This window comes from Poecilia latipinna, unplaced genomic scaffold (assembly GCF_001443285.1).
Source record: "Poecilia latipinna isolate Pla-1442-1.1 unplaced genomic scaffold, P_latipinna-1.0 Scaffold1854, whole genome shotgun sequence".
In the NCBI taxonomy this organism is placed as follows: Eukaryota; Metazoa; Chordata; class Actinopteri; order Cyprinodontiformes; family Poeciliidae; genus Poecilia; species Poecilia latipinna.
The window spans coordinates 119,740-130,941 of NW_015114470.1; the positions used below are offsets into that span (position 1 = coordinate 119,740).

Consider the following 11,202-nt stretch of genomic DNA (forward strand, 5'->3'; position numbering starts at 1 on the left):
AATGAGTGAATTCCTGAAGTCTTCAAGTCCTCCTTTTCAAGTGTAGGAAGCCATGAAATTATAGGACACTTGACACTGGAAAGATGTGAAAAGAGCAAAGGTCTCTTCCTGAGCTTCTTCAATAAACTTTCTACTGACTTTAGGTCTGCAGATTCAATAGTGTCTGGTGAACCATTTCTGTATTGATTTTTCATGCACGTTAGATCATTATCCAGCTGACAGCCTCAAAAACGACCCGTTTTCGGTTGACCAAACTCTTACTTAAAAGCTCATACTACTTAAAAGTAGTATGAGAAAAGGAATTTACTTATGCAGATTACAGTACATTTATAGGTAGACCTACAACAAAACATCCCAATGTGGAGGTGACTCCACACTGGTCCCAAAAAGATGTATTTTAAATGTTGCTTATATCGATAAAAATGTAACCATTTTAAAACATTTATATAAGGTGCAATGTCTGCTGTTAAACATTCATCATTCATAACTCTGAGCCCTGGACTGCTGTCCTTCACACTGGCGGCGTTCGGGGCCATATGGAAGGGAAACTGGCCCCCAGCATCACAGTGAGCTTTGGAGAGGTTTCACCTGCTTTACCATCACTAATACAATGGGTTTCTGTTTTATATAACATGAGCACAAAGTTATGGAAAACTCAAACTTAATAGAAACTTTGATCAAAACTAATAAAGTTACACATAACAAATAAATCCCTCAATCACATAATAAATCCTTCACCCAGGACACAAACTGTTTGTACCGCTACCATCAGGGAAACGGTACAGACACACAGTTCACAATCATGTAGCTAAAAAACGGCTTTTTCTCCAAGAGCTGTGAAATCAGACTCACTCTTATGCAGCTCCATCAGGACTGATTAAGACTTTATTTATTTATCACACCAATTTCATTAGGTTCTAGAAACATGACTAATAAAAATCTTATGTCATTTTGTTAAAGGTTCACACCATTGTACCATGTTTACTTTACAACAAAACTATTATCTCCACCTTTTCCAGGCTGATTAAATGTATGCTAACTAATGGTTGGATTTTTTTGCATAAGCTGCTGCAATATATAAAGCATGGCTTTTAACACATTTACTTAACATCCCACTCGACGAGGCAATACTGCATGTTACGAAGTTAACCTTTCTACAGCCGATCTTTTAGTTAAAGGAAAAGGAGGAATCTAAATAAAATGTAATTTTACACACACAAAAAAGAAAAACTTTTAACCAGAAGAAATTGCAGAAACTATCAGCATGCTGACATGAGTCCTCTCTGACCATCCAGGAGGGAATTCAGGATAAGTACAGAAAATAAATCCATCATCAGTAGAATAGAAAGACATTATGAGGTTTTCACCCTGCTGAGTGGAACAGAGTTAAACAGACTGGACAAGAGGAAGCACACCACAGGATGGTACTAGAGCCAGCGCTGCTCCATCAAAACACACTGCTGCTTTAAACAGTCACATCAAAGTTATTATTTAGAAAAGTGATGGAGAATATGATGATCAACAAATGTTCTCAGAGAGGAAGTTTAGTGGCCAGCAGGTTTTTAGACCTAGTTGGTGGTCTTGTTTCTGGACACAAAGTTTATTCTACGTTTAGATGACTCAAACCATTCATGATGATAACACAACAACAAGTGGACAGTTAAAGCTGCCAGTTGGTGCATCTTTCTTGTAGTGTGGTGAAGTTTTCTGAGCTCCTCCATGAACCTCATCACTTTAGACTTCCTCCATGTAGGGCTGCACTCTGATCTGTTACACAAGTAGTGGAAAGCAGGAAGATGCAGTGTGAGATGAGGAAGTTCATGCGCTGGCTCCGTTACCATCCTGACACCGAGACTCAGAGGGACCTGCAGTAATCAGAACTGCTGCAGTCGGTCATTCAGCAAGCACAGACCAGCTTACAGGCAAGACTTGTTTATAAGTTATCACATAAAAACAGCTTCTGCTGTTTTAAAGCATGAGAAAACATTTACTCAGTTGGAACAACAGTCTACTCTTGTAGAGAAAAATGAAATGAAAACAACAGTTACATAAAATATTGATTGTTTTCATAGTGTTTAAAGTTACTTCTGTGTCTGATTTATCAGCCTGATCCCAGATCCTTCACAGGAATGAAGGCGTCTGTATCACAAAGGAAACATCTGGAGCAAAACCAACAAATGAATCACGACAAGTGTTTTAGAAGATTGTATGATTCTATTGCAAGTGATGAGTTGAAGGTCTTCTCCCTCGTCAGAGAGCTTCCAGTGCTGAACTTGAACAGTTTGGTGTTTCTCCACTGATAGCAGAGGCTACCATCACTGGCTGAATCAACCAGGCTAATGGAGACCCACAACCAATCAAAATGTTTTTAAAACTTTTTAGTATCGCCCCTGAAACCTCTGAGGCTCAACATTCTCAAAAAGTTGGATTATCTGTGGAATGACATGAGCTCCCCGTCTCTTCAGATCAGAGCTGAAGTAGGTCGATGTGTCACACAAAGCACCAGCAGCCGGATCCGTCAGCCAGTTCCTGAGTCAAATATTAAACACTGCTGGTCTCAAATCATCAGGTGAGCATACCGAATCTCACTCCAATCCCACTGAGACTGGCACTGCTGTTGGTGGGAAGTCCCTGATTGCCATCCGGTGGCTCAGGCTGGAATCAGTTCCAACTGTCTGAGTTTAGACCAGAAAATCCTCCTTGACTCTCTGAGGCTAAACTGAAATGTCACACAAAGTTTGGACTTCTGTTGCTACTTTAAACCTTCTAACTCACAAACAACATTTTTTTATGTTGCATTATAGACAACAGCTTGCTGTGTTGCTGAATGACCGTTTTTGTAAATTCAAGGTTAAACAACATTTAGTTTAAAGATACACAATGAGATAAAGTCACACAGGTAGAGGAGGACAGCACATCCTGATTCATATGTCGTCACCAGGGACAGTTTTCTGTTCATAACACACTTACACACTGCTCCGTCCAACAGGTTGAGAACATGCATCATGCACAGGAACGAAAAGAACCATGGACAGACAGAGAGAAACAAAGGAAGAACAGCAGACAGAAGGCAGAGGGAAGATGAGAGAACAAAAACAAAGGCGCATCAACTGGATGCGATCGTTCAGTTGGTGCAAGCAACAGGGGGCGCTGTAGGGAACCAAAGCTAAAAAGAATCCAGTAAGGATTGATCTGAACAAAACTAAACTACTGCATAGGATGGTGACAAGATATGTCACATCACTAAATGACATACAACTGAAACCAGAAATGTAGCTACATTGACTTAAAAGACACAGACCCCTTTTTTCTCATTGCTTGAGGACAATTCAGACCAAACTTCTCTATACCAAAAGAAATCAGCCAAAATATCAGGAGGAGAACTGAAGTGCTGCACCAGTCTGACTCATCCTTAGGAACAATTTCCAAATGTCTGACAGTGAAGGATCCGTCAGGAGGAATGGACCAGAATTCCAGCAAATTAATGGCAAAAACTCAAAAGGTTTGGTCCAAGTCATACAGTTCAAAGGCAGTGCTATGCTGAGGAAGTGTATCTAAACTTCTGATTTTGAAGATATTCATAAATAATTGTTGCATGTTATCTAATTAGTGTAGCATTTAGCAGATACTAATAATTTTGGTCATTTTAACTGATCTAAACGGTTTCATCTCAGACAGGGAGAAAAGGGCATATGTAAACTTCTGGTTTCAACTGCAAGCAAACAATGAAAAGATCAAATAAAAGACATGTTGAGACAACAATGTGCTTACAGAACACATGCAAAATATAACCAAACAGCAATATAGCTCAGTATAAAGGTAGAGTAAAAACCTACAAGTAAAACTGTTGTCTGTACAGTCAGTCACTCACACACACACACACACGCACACACACACACACACACGCACACACAAACACACACACACACACACACACACACGCACACACACGCATACGCATACAAAGAGACCACACTAACTGAAGTAAAAAGCAGAGCTGGACAGGTCAGAGCAGCAAACACTCTGTAGTCCCACTACTGGAAGAAGAAAGAAGCAGCTTGCAGGTTGTTGACAGTGAGTCAGAGCAGAACACAGAGCAAATAGAGTCTCATTTCATCAGTCTGATGATGTCTGTAAGTTCTGAAATATCAATGACCTTAAAGAAGTAACTGCTGCTTGCCATCAATCTGAAAAGTTTATAAAATCATCAAAACAATTTGAAATCCAGAATTCTTTGCCAAAAAGAATAGAAGGTAAAAACCTTGGAGACAGCTGCTGTTGTTGTGGGCTGGGATTGGGTTGGTTTGGATAGTTTCTTTCCCTTAATCAATAAAATCAAACATTGAAAACTACTTTTGCCATTTGTTCTGCTTGTCCTTGTCAGACATGAACATTTAAGTCCATTAAGAAAGCAAAAACAAAAGAAATCTATCAGGGGGAAAAACATTTTCATAGCACTATGCAATCCTAAATGACAGACATCAAGTAGCATAATATGAAAAAAGCTAAGCAGAACTCCACTTCTAAATGCAGACACAGCTTCTCATGAGCAGAAAACCTCATTAAAATTTAGCAAAATCAGAAGTCACTGCTTCTTTTATTCTGGATAAAAGTGGGCAGGATGCAACATTCTGTTACAACAAGACTTACAGTCAAAGTGAAGTAACAAGGTTTGGGACTTTCACATGTCCATTTTGATTAATTACATTGATTGTAATGTGTTAAAATTTTTGAGGCAATTAATCACTTTTTTTGGTATTCACACATTTCTGATTAACTGTAAATGTAATGCACAACCAGCATCTGCAAACAGATGGATGACTAAGCTGATTCTGTTGGCCTCCTGGGGATTCATTCTGCTTCAAAAAGTCATCGACTATCGTTGTGTTCAAGTTGTGCTAAAAGGAGTTAATCTGTCAGTGAAGCTATTGCAGCCTGAAACAGTGTCATCTTTTCTTATTAAAACGCGATGAATTGTGATTAATTATTTACAGGTCATGCAATTATTTTTATTAAAAATGTTAAAATAGCTACATAAGTGTGCAGAGCCTATTTTACTGATGTATAGATTTTTTATTCAAATCCAATTATTTAATTACACACCCTGCAATTAACTCAATTAAAAACTTTAATCAGAGTCCAACCAGTAGGAATGAGCCAACAACACGTCTCAAACTGGATACTGGTCACACTGCTACAGTCAAAGAATCTCTGTTGACACATCACATGTGATCATTTCATATAGAAACAACGTCAACTAAAACTTTTACATCATGTCCACTGTCAAAACAAAGACCTTCAAAGGCACTGGCATTTTGATGATTGCTCTTCTAAAGAAATTGGAATTTAATCAAATTGTTAATTAAAAACAATAATTTTTTTTTAAATATTTACAGAAACTAACTATTCAAGGACCAGAAGATGCACCCGCAGGACAAATCTGAGTCTAGAAAAAGCGTTGCCATAACTACAGAAGTTATTCTAATTTAGTAATAAACTACTGGGACAGGCAATTTAGAAACTATTCTGAGAAATTCCTCACTATCTCGACACCCCAATTCTGAAAAATGTCTTCTTTCCTTTTTAAATATATATAGAATGTTTATTTAGCAAATAACTATAAAAAGGCAGAATGTGCCATTTAAAGCATTCCAGGTGTGGCACTGAGTCAGCACTAAGGACTGGGATAAAAATGGAAATCGTTTGGTGTTTTATAGAACTTCCCACCCTTGGCGTGGACGTCTTCCTCCATATTAAACATGGAGGATTTGTCCTTGGGTACAGGTGAGCTTTCCTGGACAACAAACTACTGCTCTTGCACAAAGCTTTGGAAGTTGCACATAAAGGAGAGCTGAGGAGTCTCTTTCCAGATATCTGTGTGAGCCTCACAAACTTTTAGAGGATGAACATGAACACAGAGTTTACTGCAGTCTCCATCCTGCATACCTTCCTTGACGGGGATCGCTGGTTTCTTCTGCCTCAGACCCAGGAGGATGAAGAAGAGGACTAATGGGATGAAAATTTCAAATGCCAGCACCCACTGCAGAGGAGAAAAGACAGGAGATGAGAACCTTACTGAGTATCTGCTGAGGAATGGGGCCAGGGCAGGTCTGAGTTCAGCTCATTGCTCATATGAGATAAAACAGGAGGAACAAGAAACATTCCTGTGCTAAACTCAAAGTGTGACCTTTTTCTTGTCCTCTCTCTTTTCATTATAACAGATAGAAAAAAATACTGCAAGTACCTAAGAAAAAATTAATCTCTTAAGTGGAGACAGAGCAGGATGCCAGAGCTGGCTGCAGAAATGCCAACAATAGGAACCAATCCAGAGGCTAACCCCAAACCCAACCCGTTAGATCATGAGATTTAACAGTTTTGGAAACCAGGTTGCTGTGTATTGCAGACTTCTGCCCAGGTCCCTCTTGAAAATGAGATCTAGATCTCAATAGGGTTTAACTGGTTGAATAAAGGAAATTTAAATAAATAAATAAAAATAAACAGGATAACTCTGGAACCAACACTATTTCTGGTCATGGAAACTTCAGCTCACGTCAACATGAACTCACACAAACCTGGAACTTTCTAGATGTGCTTCAACTGCACACAGACATTCATTTAATCCTCAACGTCATTTCTCCACTTCGCTCTCCAAGAACTGGAGAAAAGTGGAGCATGACACCAGAGTCACATGAGGACACTGACCGCTGTGCCTGACCCTGAACAGGCCTCTCTTGTTACATTGTTCATCCAGAACTGTGACAACTATAAAGTCTTTTTGTCTCTGCTTTCGGCACCCGCTAGAGAACACGCACGCACGCACGCACGCACACGCACACACACACACACACACACAAGAGAAAGCCATAAACCAACAATTGTCTCTTGACAAGTAACCACTGACAACCAAACCTGAATGATTCAAATACATTCAAAAGATTACAGCACATAGTGCAAGCTGCAGCAATACACAGACACACCAACTCAGAATATCATGAAAAACTTCAAGAGTTTTTGTCCCTCATTAAAGAAAATTAAATATATAACGTATATAGACTCTACACAGAGTGGAAGATTTCAAGCTTTTATTTCTTGTAATTTTAATGATTAGAGTTTATAAATCATGTCTCTAAAATATGAACATTGTAAAAAAATAAATAAAAATAAGTAAAGATACCTTATTCATAGAAAGTTGAGCAGAAGGGAAAAGTGTGGTAGGAAAAGATGCACCAGCAACAGGAAGAACTGAAGCATTTGGGAAAGCTTCACAAGGTGTCAGAGCACAGAGACCCCAACCATGGAAGACACATGTCCCATTGCTCATGTCCAGAGACTGAGGAACAAGCGGATCTCCTCCATGCCACGCTACACTTATGCAGTAGTTCATGCAAAAGGAGGCCCAAACCAATACTAACTGCATTTAAATTAACTTACTTTTGAGTTATAGACATTTGCTGGGAGTATGGGGGACCGGGCCCCCCTGTCAGGTCCCTGTATGACCGGTGTCAGAGTCTGGTCCGCACTTACAAGCAGTAAGTTGGGCTCATTAGAGATAGGGTGAGAAGCTCAGTTATCCGGACACATAGCTGACAATAACAATAAGGCTGAGCACCTAAAAGTGTCATCAAGCTATAGCACCAGCTATAGAGAGAAAGAGTCCCAGTCCAGGGACTGTAGAGGAGAGGCTGCTGGCTGCAACACCACAGGTACTATATGCAGCACAATCACAAGGCAGGATGGGGAAAAAGGCTGTTCAGTTATAAACTGAGAATGAAGGGATAATATCTATTTGCACCAATTCCATATCAAGACCAGAGAAGAATGCTGCACAATTGTGACAAAAACACTAATCTGGGTAGCTCTTGCAAAATAAAGCTGTATTTCCTTCAGCCCACTGGCTGCAATGCTGACACCACAAGAAGCCATGAGACCTAAACTCTGAACATCATGGCATGGAGAGCATCCCAGTTTTCCATGTCTGGCATATAACCATTCATTTTAGCTTTTAAACTGGTTATATTGATCCTGTGTCCAGAAAGAGGAATAATCAGCAGCCCTGCATCATGACCTGTTTGTTCTGAAGATCCTGCAGCTTCATCTTCCTAACATGGCTCCTCCTCATCCTGACAGGAGGAACCTCAGAGCTCTGTTAGGTTAAAGCTCATCTTCTGAAGTTGGGATATTTTTCCTCCAACAGGTTCCAGAGGAATCATCTCAAACCAGATGTTGGACTGGATTTTATTTCACTGTCATTTGTGAATGTTAGCTTCTCATTTTCAACAGTGGAGCTATAAAGGTTGAAAAAGGTTATTATTTTGGAGAAATTTTCAACAACATCAATATTTCCACTAAATAAGACGCAAAAAATGGTTTGAAAGAGGAAAAGCCTCTCAGACTCTGAGCTAAAAGCAAGATGCCCAAACTATTTTTTTAAATATTAGACTGTGGCAGATACAAAAGGGTAAGAAAGTTATGACTTTGAAAGTCGAAATTATGACTTCCTGTTGGTCTTTATTTATTTATTTATTTTCTTTAATGGCGGAAATGGGCTTCCATACTTGCAGGTACTGCGTACCCCGCTAAATATTTTAGGGGTACGCAGTACCCGACAGTATCCGCCTACTTTCACCGAGGTGCATGAGGAATTCCGAACAGCGTCTCAATAGACAATTCATCTCTTCAACCAGTTCCTTTTGCAGGGCTATGTAGTCGTTATGTTGCAAAATAGAATCAAGGGTTGCATATTTCATTTCTAAAGCTTGTAAATTAGCAGCACATTCCTTATTTCGTGTTGAGGCATATAAAGCAGTATTACTCCTTATAAATCTCTTCACAGAGAATCCCAGAAAATCAGAGACAGAACCAAAGTTAAACTCCAGGAACTCACTGAAATTGCTTTCAAACTGAGCTTTAAATGTTTCATCTCTCAGTAAGTGTAACCGGGATCCTTTCTGCGTTGTGGTGGTTATTGAGTGATCAGGGCGTTACACGGTTCGTCTTTAAAATGGTGATTTCTCGATTTATTTTGACGAGAACTGATGAGAATAACAAAGACAAAACAACTGTGTTAAAGGCTGCCCGCTTCAAGTCCTACACAAAACAAAAGTACATAACAAAAATTAACTTAGATCTATAAATAAATTGGATGCATTTAGATTAAAAATTAAACAGCACACACTCTCCCGCAGGACAACATGACAAAAGGGGAGGGTGTAAGGGGCGCAAACAATTTAAAGACAGTACCACAGAAGAAGAAATAAAAAGGCGGGGCTTCCGATCTAAAGTAACACGGTTAAAACGATGAGTTATTTCAGTCAGGTAAGGAGCAATACAAATAACCAAAAAAAGACATTTTGTGTAATTATAACAAAAGAGATGTCATGATTCGTATGGTTTGGCGGTGAGGGAGAAACGCAGACAGGACCCAGGATGAAGGTGACGATGATGATGAAGAATTTTAATAAACAGCTCGACAGTCCAGTAAACAGGCAGCACGGCAGAGAACAACGCTAGTGCTTAACACCGGTAGCAACTGTTGAGTTAAGACCGAATAGTTGGAGCTGACGCCGACACAGGACTTAACCAGTTCTACTCTGACGACGAACACACCGACAGACTGACGCTGACAAAGACGAGAACCCGACAAGAGACAGAGACAACAGGTGGACTTAAATACACACGGGGGTAATCAAGGGAACGAGACACACCTGGGAACAATCAGGGGCTGACAGGACAACACAGAGACTCACAAGGAACATAAGCCAAAATAAACACAGCGAAAACCCAAATCTTCACAAGAGAAATACAATCAGGTTACATAAGGATGAGTTAAAGCGCCACCTAGGGGCTTTAGAAGATGATGAGCGAATTGTGACTGAGCAGCAGATTGGTTGTGATCAGACCAGACAAATGGGACACAGTATGCATTTTGAACATTTTTAAATAAATCTTTCAAAGTAAAGATCAAGCCGAGAGAAGGTTTTATGCCTCCCTAAGTAGAATGAGAAGTCTTTTAACGATGGGTAAAACATGCGCCAAATGTCGACCAAGCCTGTATTTGTTGCCCACTTTTGGAGCACCTGAGATGAAACACGTTGGTCCCTACTCTCAACACCACCCGTTCTGTACATACAGCTGTCCCAGACTGCGTTGAAATCTCCACCTAGCACCAAATGAAAACCTACAAGATCAAGCATAGAGTTAGCTACCATATCACAAAAGTCAACATCATAAATGCTTGGGGCATAAGCAGAAATGAATGCTATGTTTTTTTTTCCATAGCTGAGACACAGAGTTATATCATGGCTGAATGATACAAATTTAATCTTATTTAACCACAGAGAAAGCTGTGTCTGGGAAAGTATGAAACAGGAGAAAGATGAGCTTAAAGTTGAAATGGAATCCGTCCAACAGAGGCTGAACTCTGCTTTGGTTAGCAGCAATCACCTCCACAGAAGCAGGACTTTTACTGAAACCCAGTGGTCGGAAGTTTTGTGTATCTGTACTTTACTTAAGTATATTTAATAATGGATACTTTTGACTTTTACTCCACTACATTTTTACAGTAAATATCTGTACTTTCTACTTCACTACATTTTTACAAAACCATCGCGTTACTCGTTACATCGAAGACGCATTGCGCTTTTTTTTCGTTAGAATGTGAAGTTCAGGGACTTAACATGGCGCTGTAAAATCCAAGTAATAACGTGACTTACTAACAGCGTGTCTGTTGTCACCCATCGCCTCCCCCTCTCACTCGCACGCGGAGCTCCAAAACATGCGCAGTGGTTTTCTCTAAGCGGGATTAGGTGTCTAATTGTCAGTAATACAATTCCTCTCAACATAAATCATAAGACATGGCGACATGTAAAATCAGCAGCGCTTCGTCCAACTTTTATCGTCACTTGGAAAGGAAGCTTAAAAAGGTAAGCTCTGTGGACGTGATGTTAACAAAGCTAGCTGTACAGAGACACATTTGTTGCATCTGCAATGAAAAAAAGTTGTCACTCATGCACTGAATTATTGTGCAGAGGTGTTGACTGACATGTCGCATGTATGGGACAATGATGCAACCAAAGTCTGCAATATAGTGATATGACATTCAGGAATGATCCGATTCTTCTGGACAGTTCTTTACTGAAGCCTCACTGAGAGCCGTTCTTTGTTCTTGTGATGCTCTGCGTACACTGCAGTAGCTATTTTATT

General features: G+C 39.8%; 1 protein-coding gene and 1 long non-coding RNA gene across 2 annotated transcripts in view; both read right to left on the reverse strand.

Moving 5' to 3' along the window:
- The window catches only part of LOC106934751 (ATP-binding cassette sub-family A member 2-like), a 122,614-nt gene extending 116,552 nt beyond the window's left edge, over positions 1–6,062 (reverse strand). Inside the window, exons 1-2 of the mRNA XM_015014850.1 lie at positions 5,947–6,062; positions 2,971–2,973 (exon numbers count right to left, since the gene is read on the reverse strand). The gene's annotated coding sequence lies outside the window, so the exon portion shown is untranslated. The remainder of the gene's footprint in view (positions 1–2,970; positions 2,974–5,946) is intronic.
- Positions 6,063–7,865: 1,803 nt separating this feature from the next.
- On the reverse strand, positions 7,866–8,144 carry LOC106934750 (uncharacterized). The gene is made up of 2 exons (XR_001421759.1): positions 8,105–8,144; positions 7,866–7,975 (listed from the first exon to the last, which is right to left on the reverse strand). It is a non-coding gene; the product is annotated as an uncharacterized LOC106934750 (long non-coding RNA).
- Positions 8,145–11,202: the final 3,058 nt, after the last annotated feature.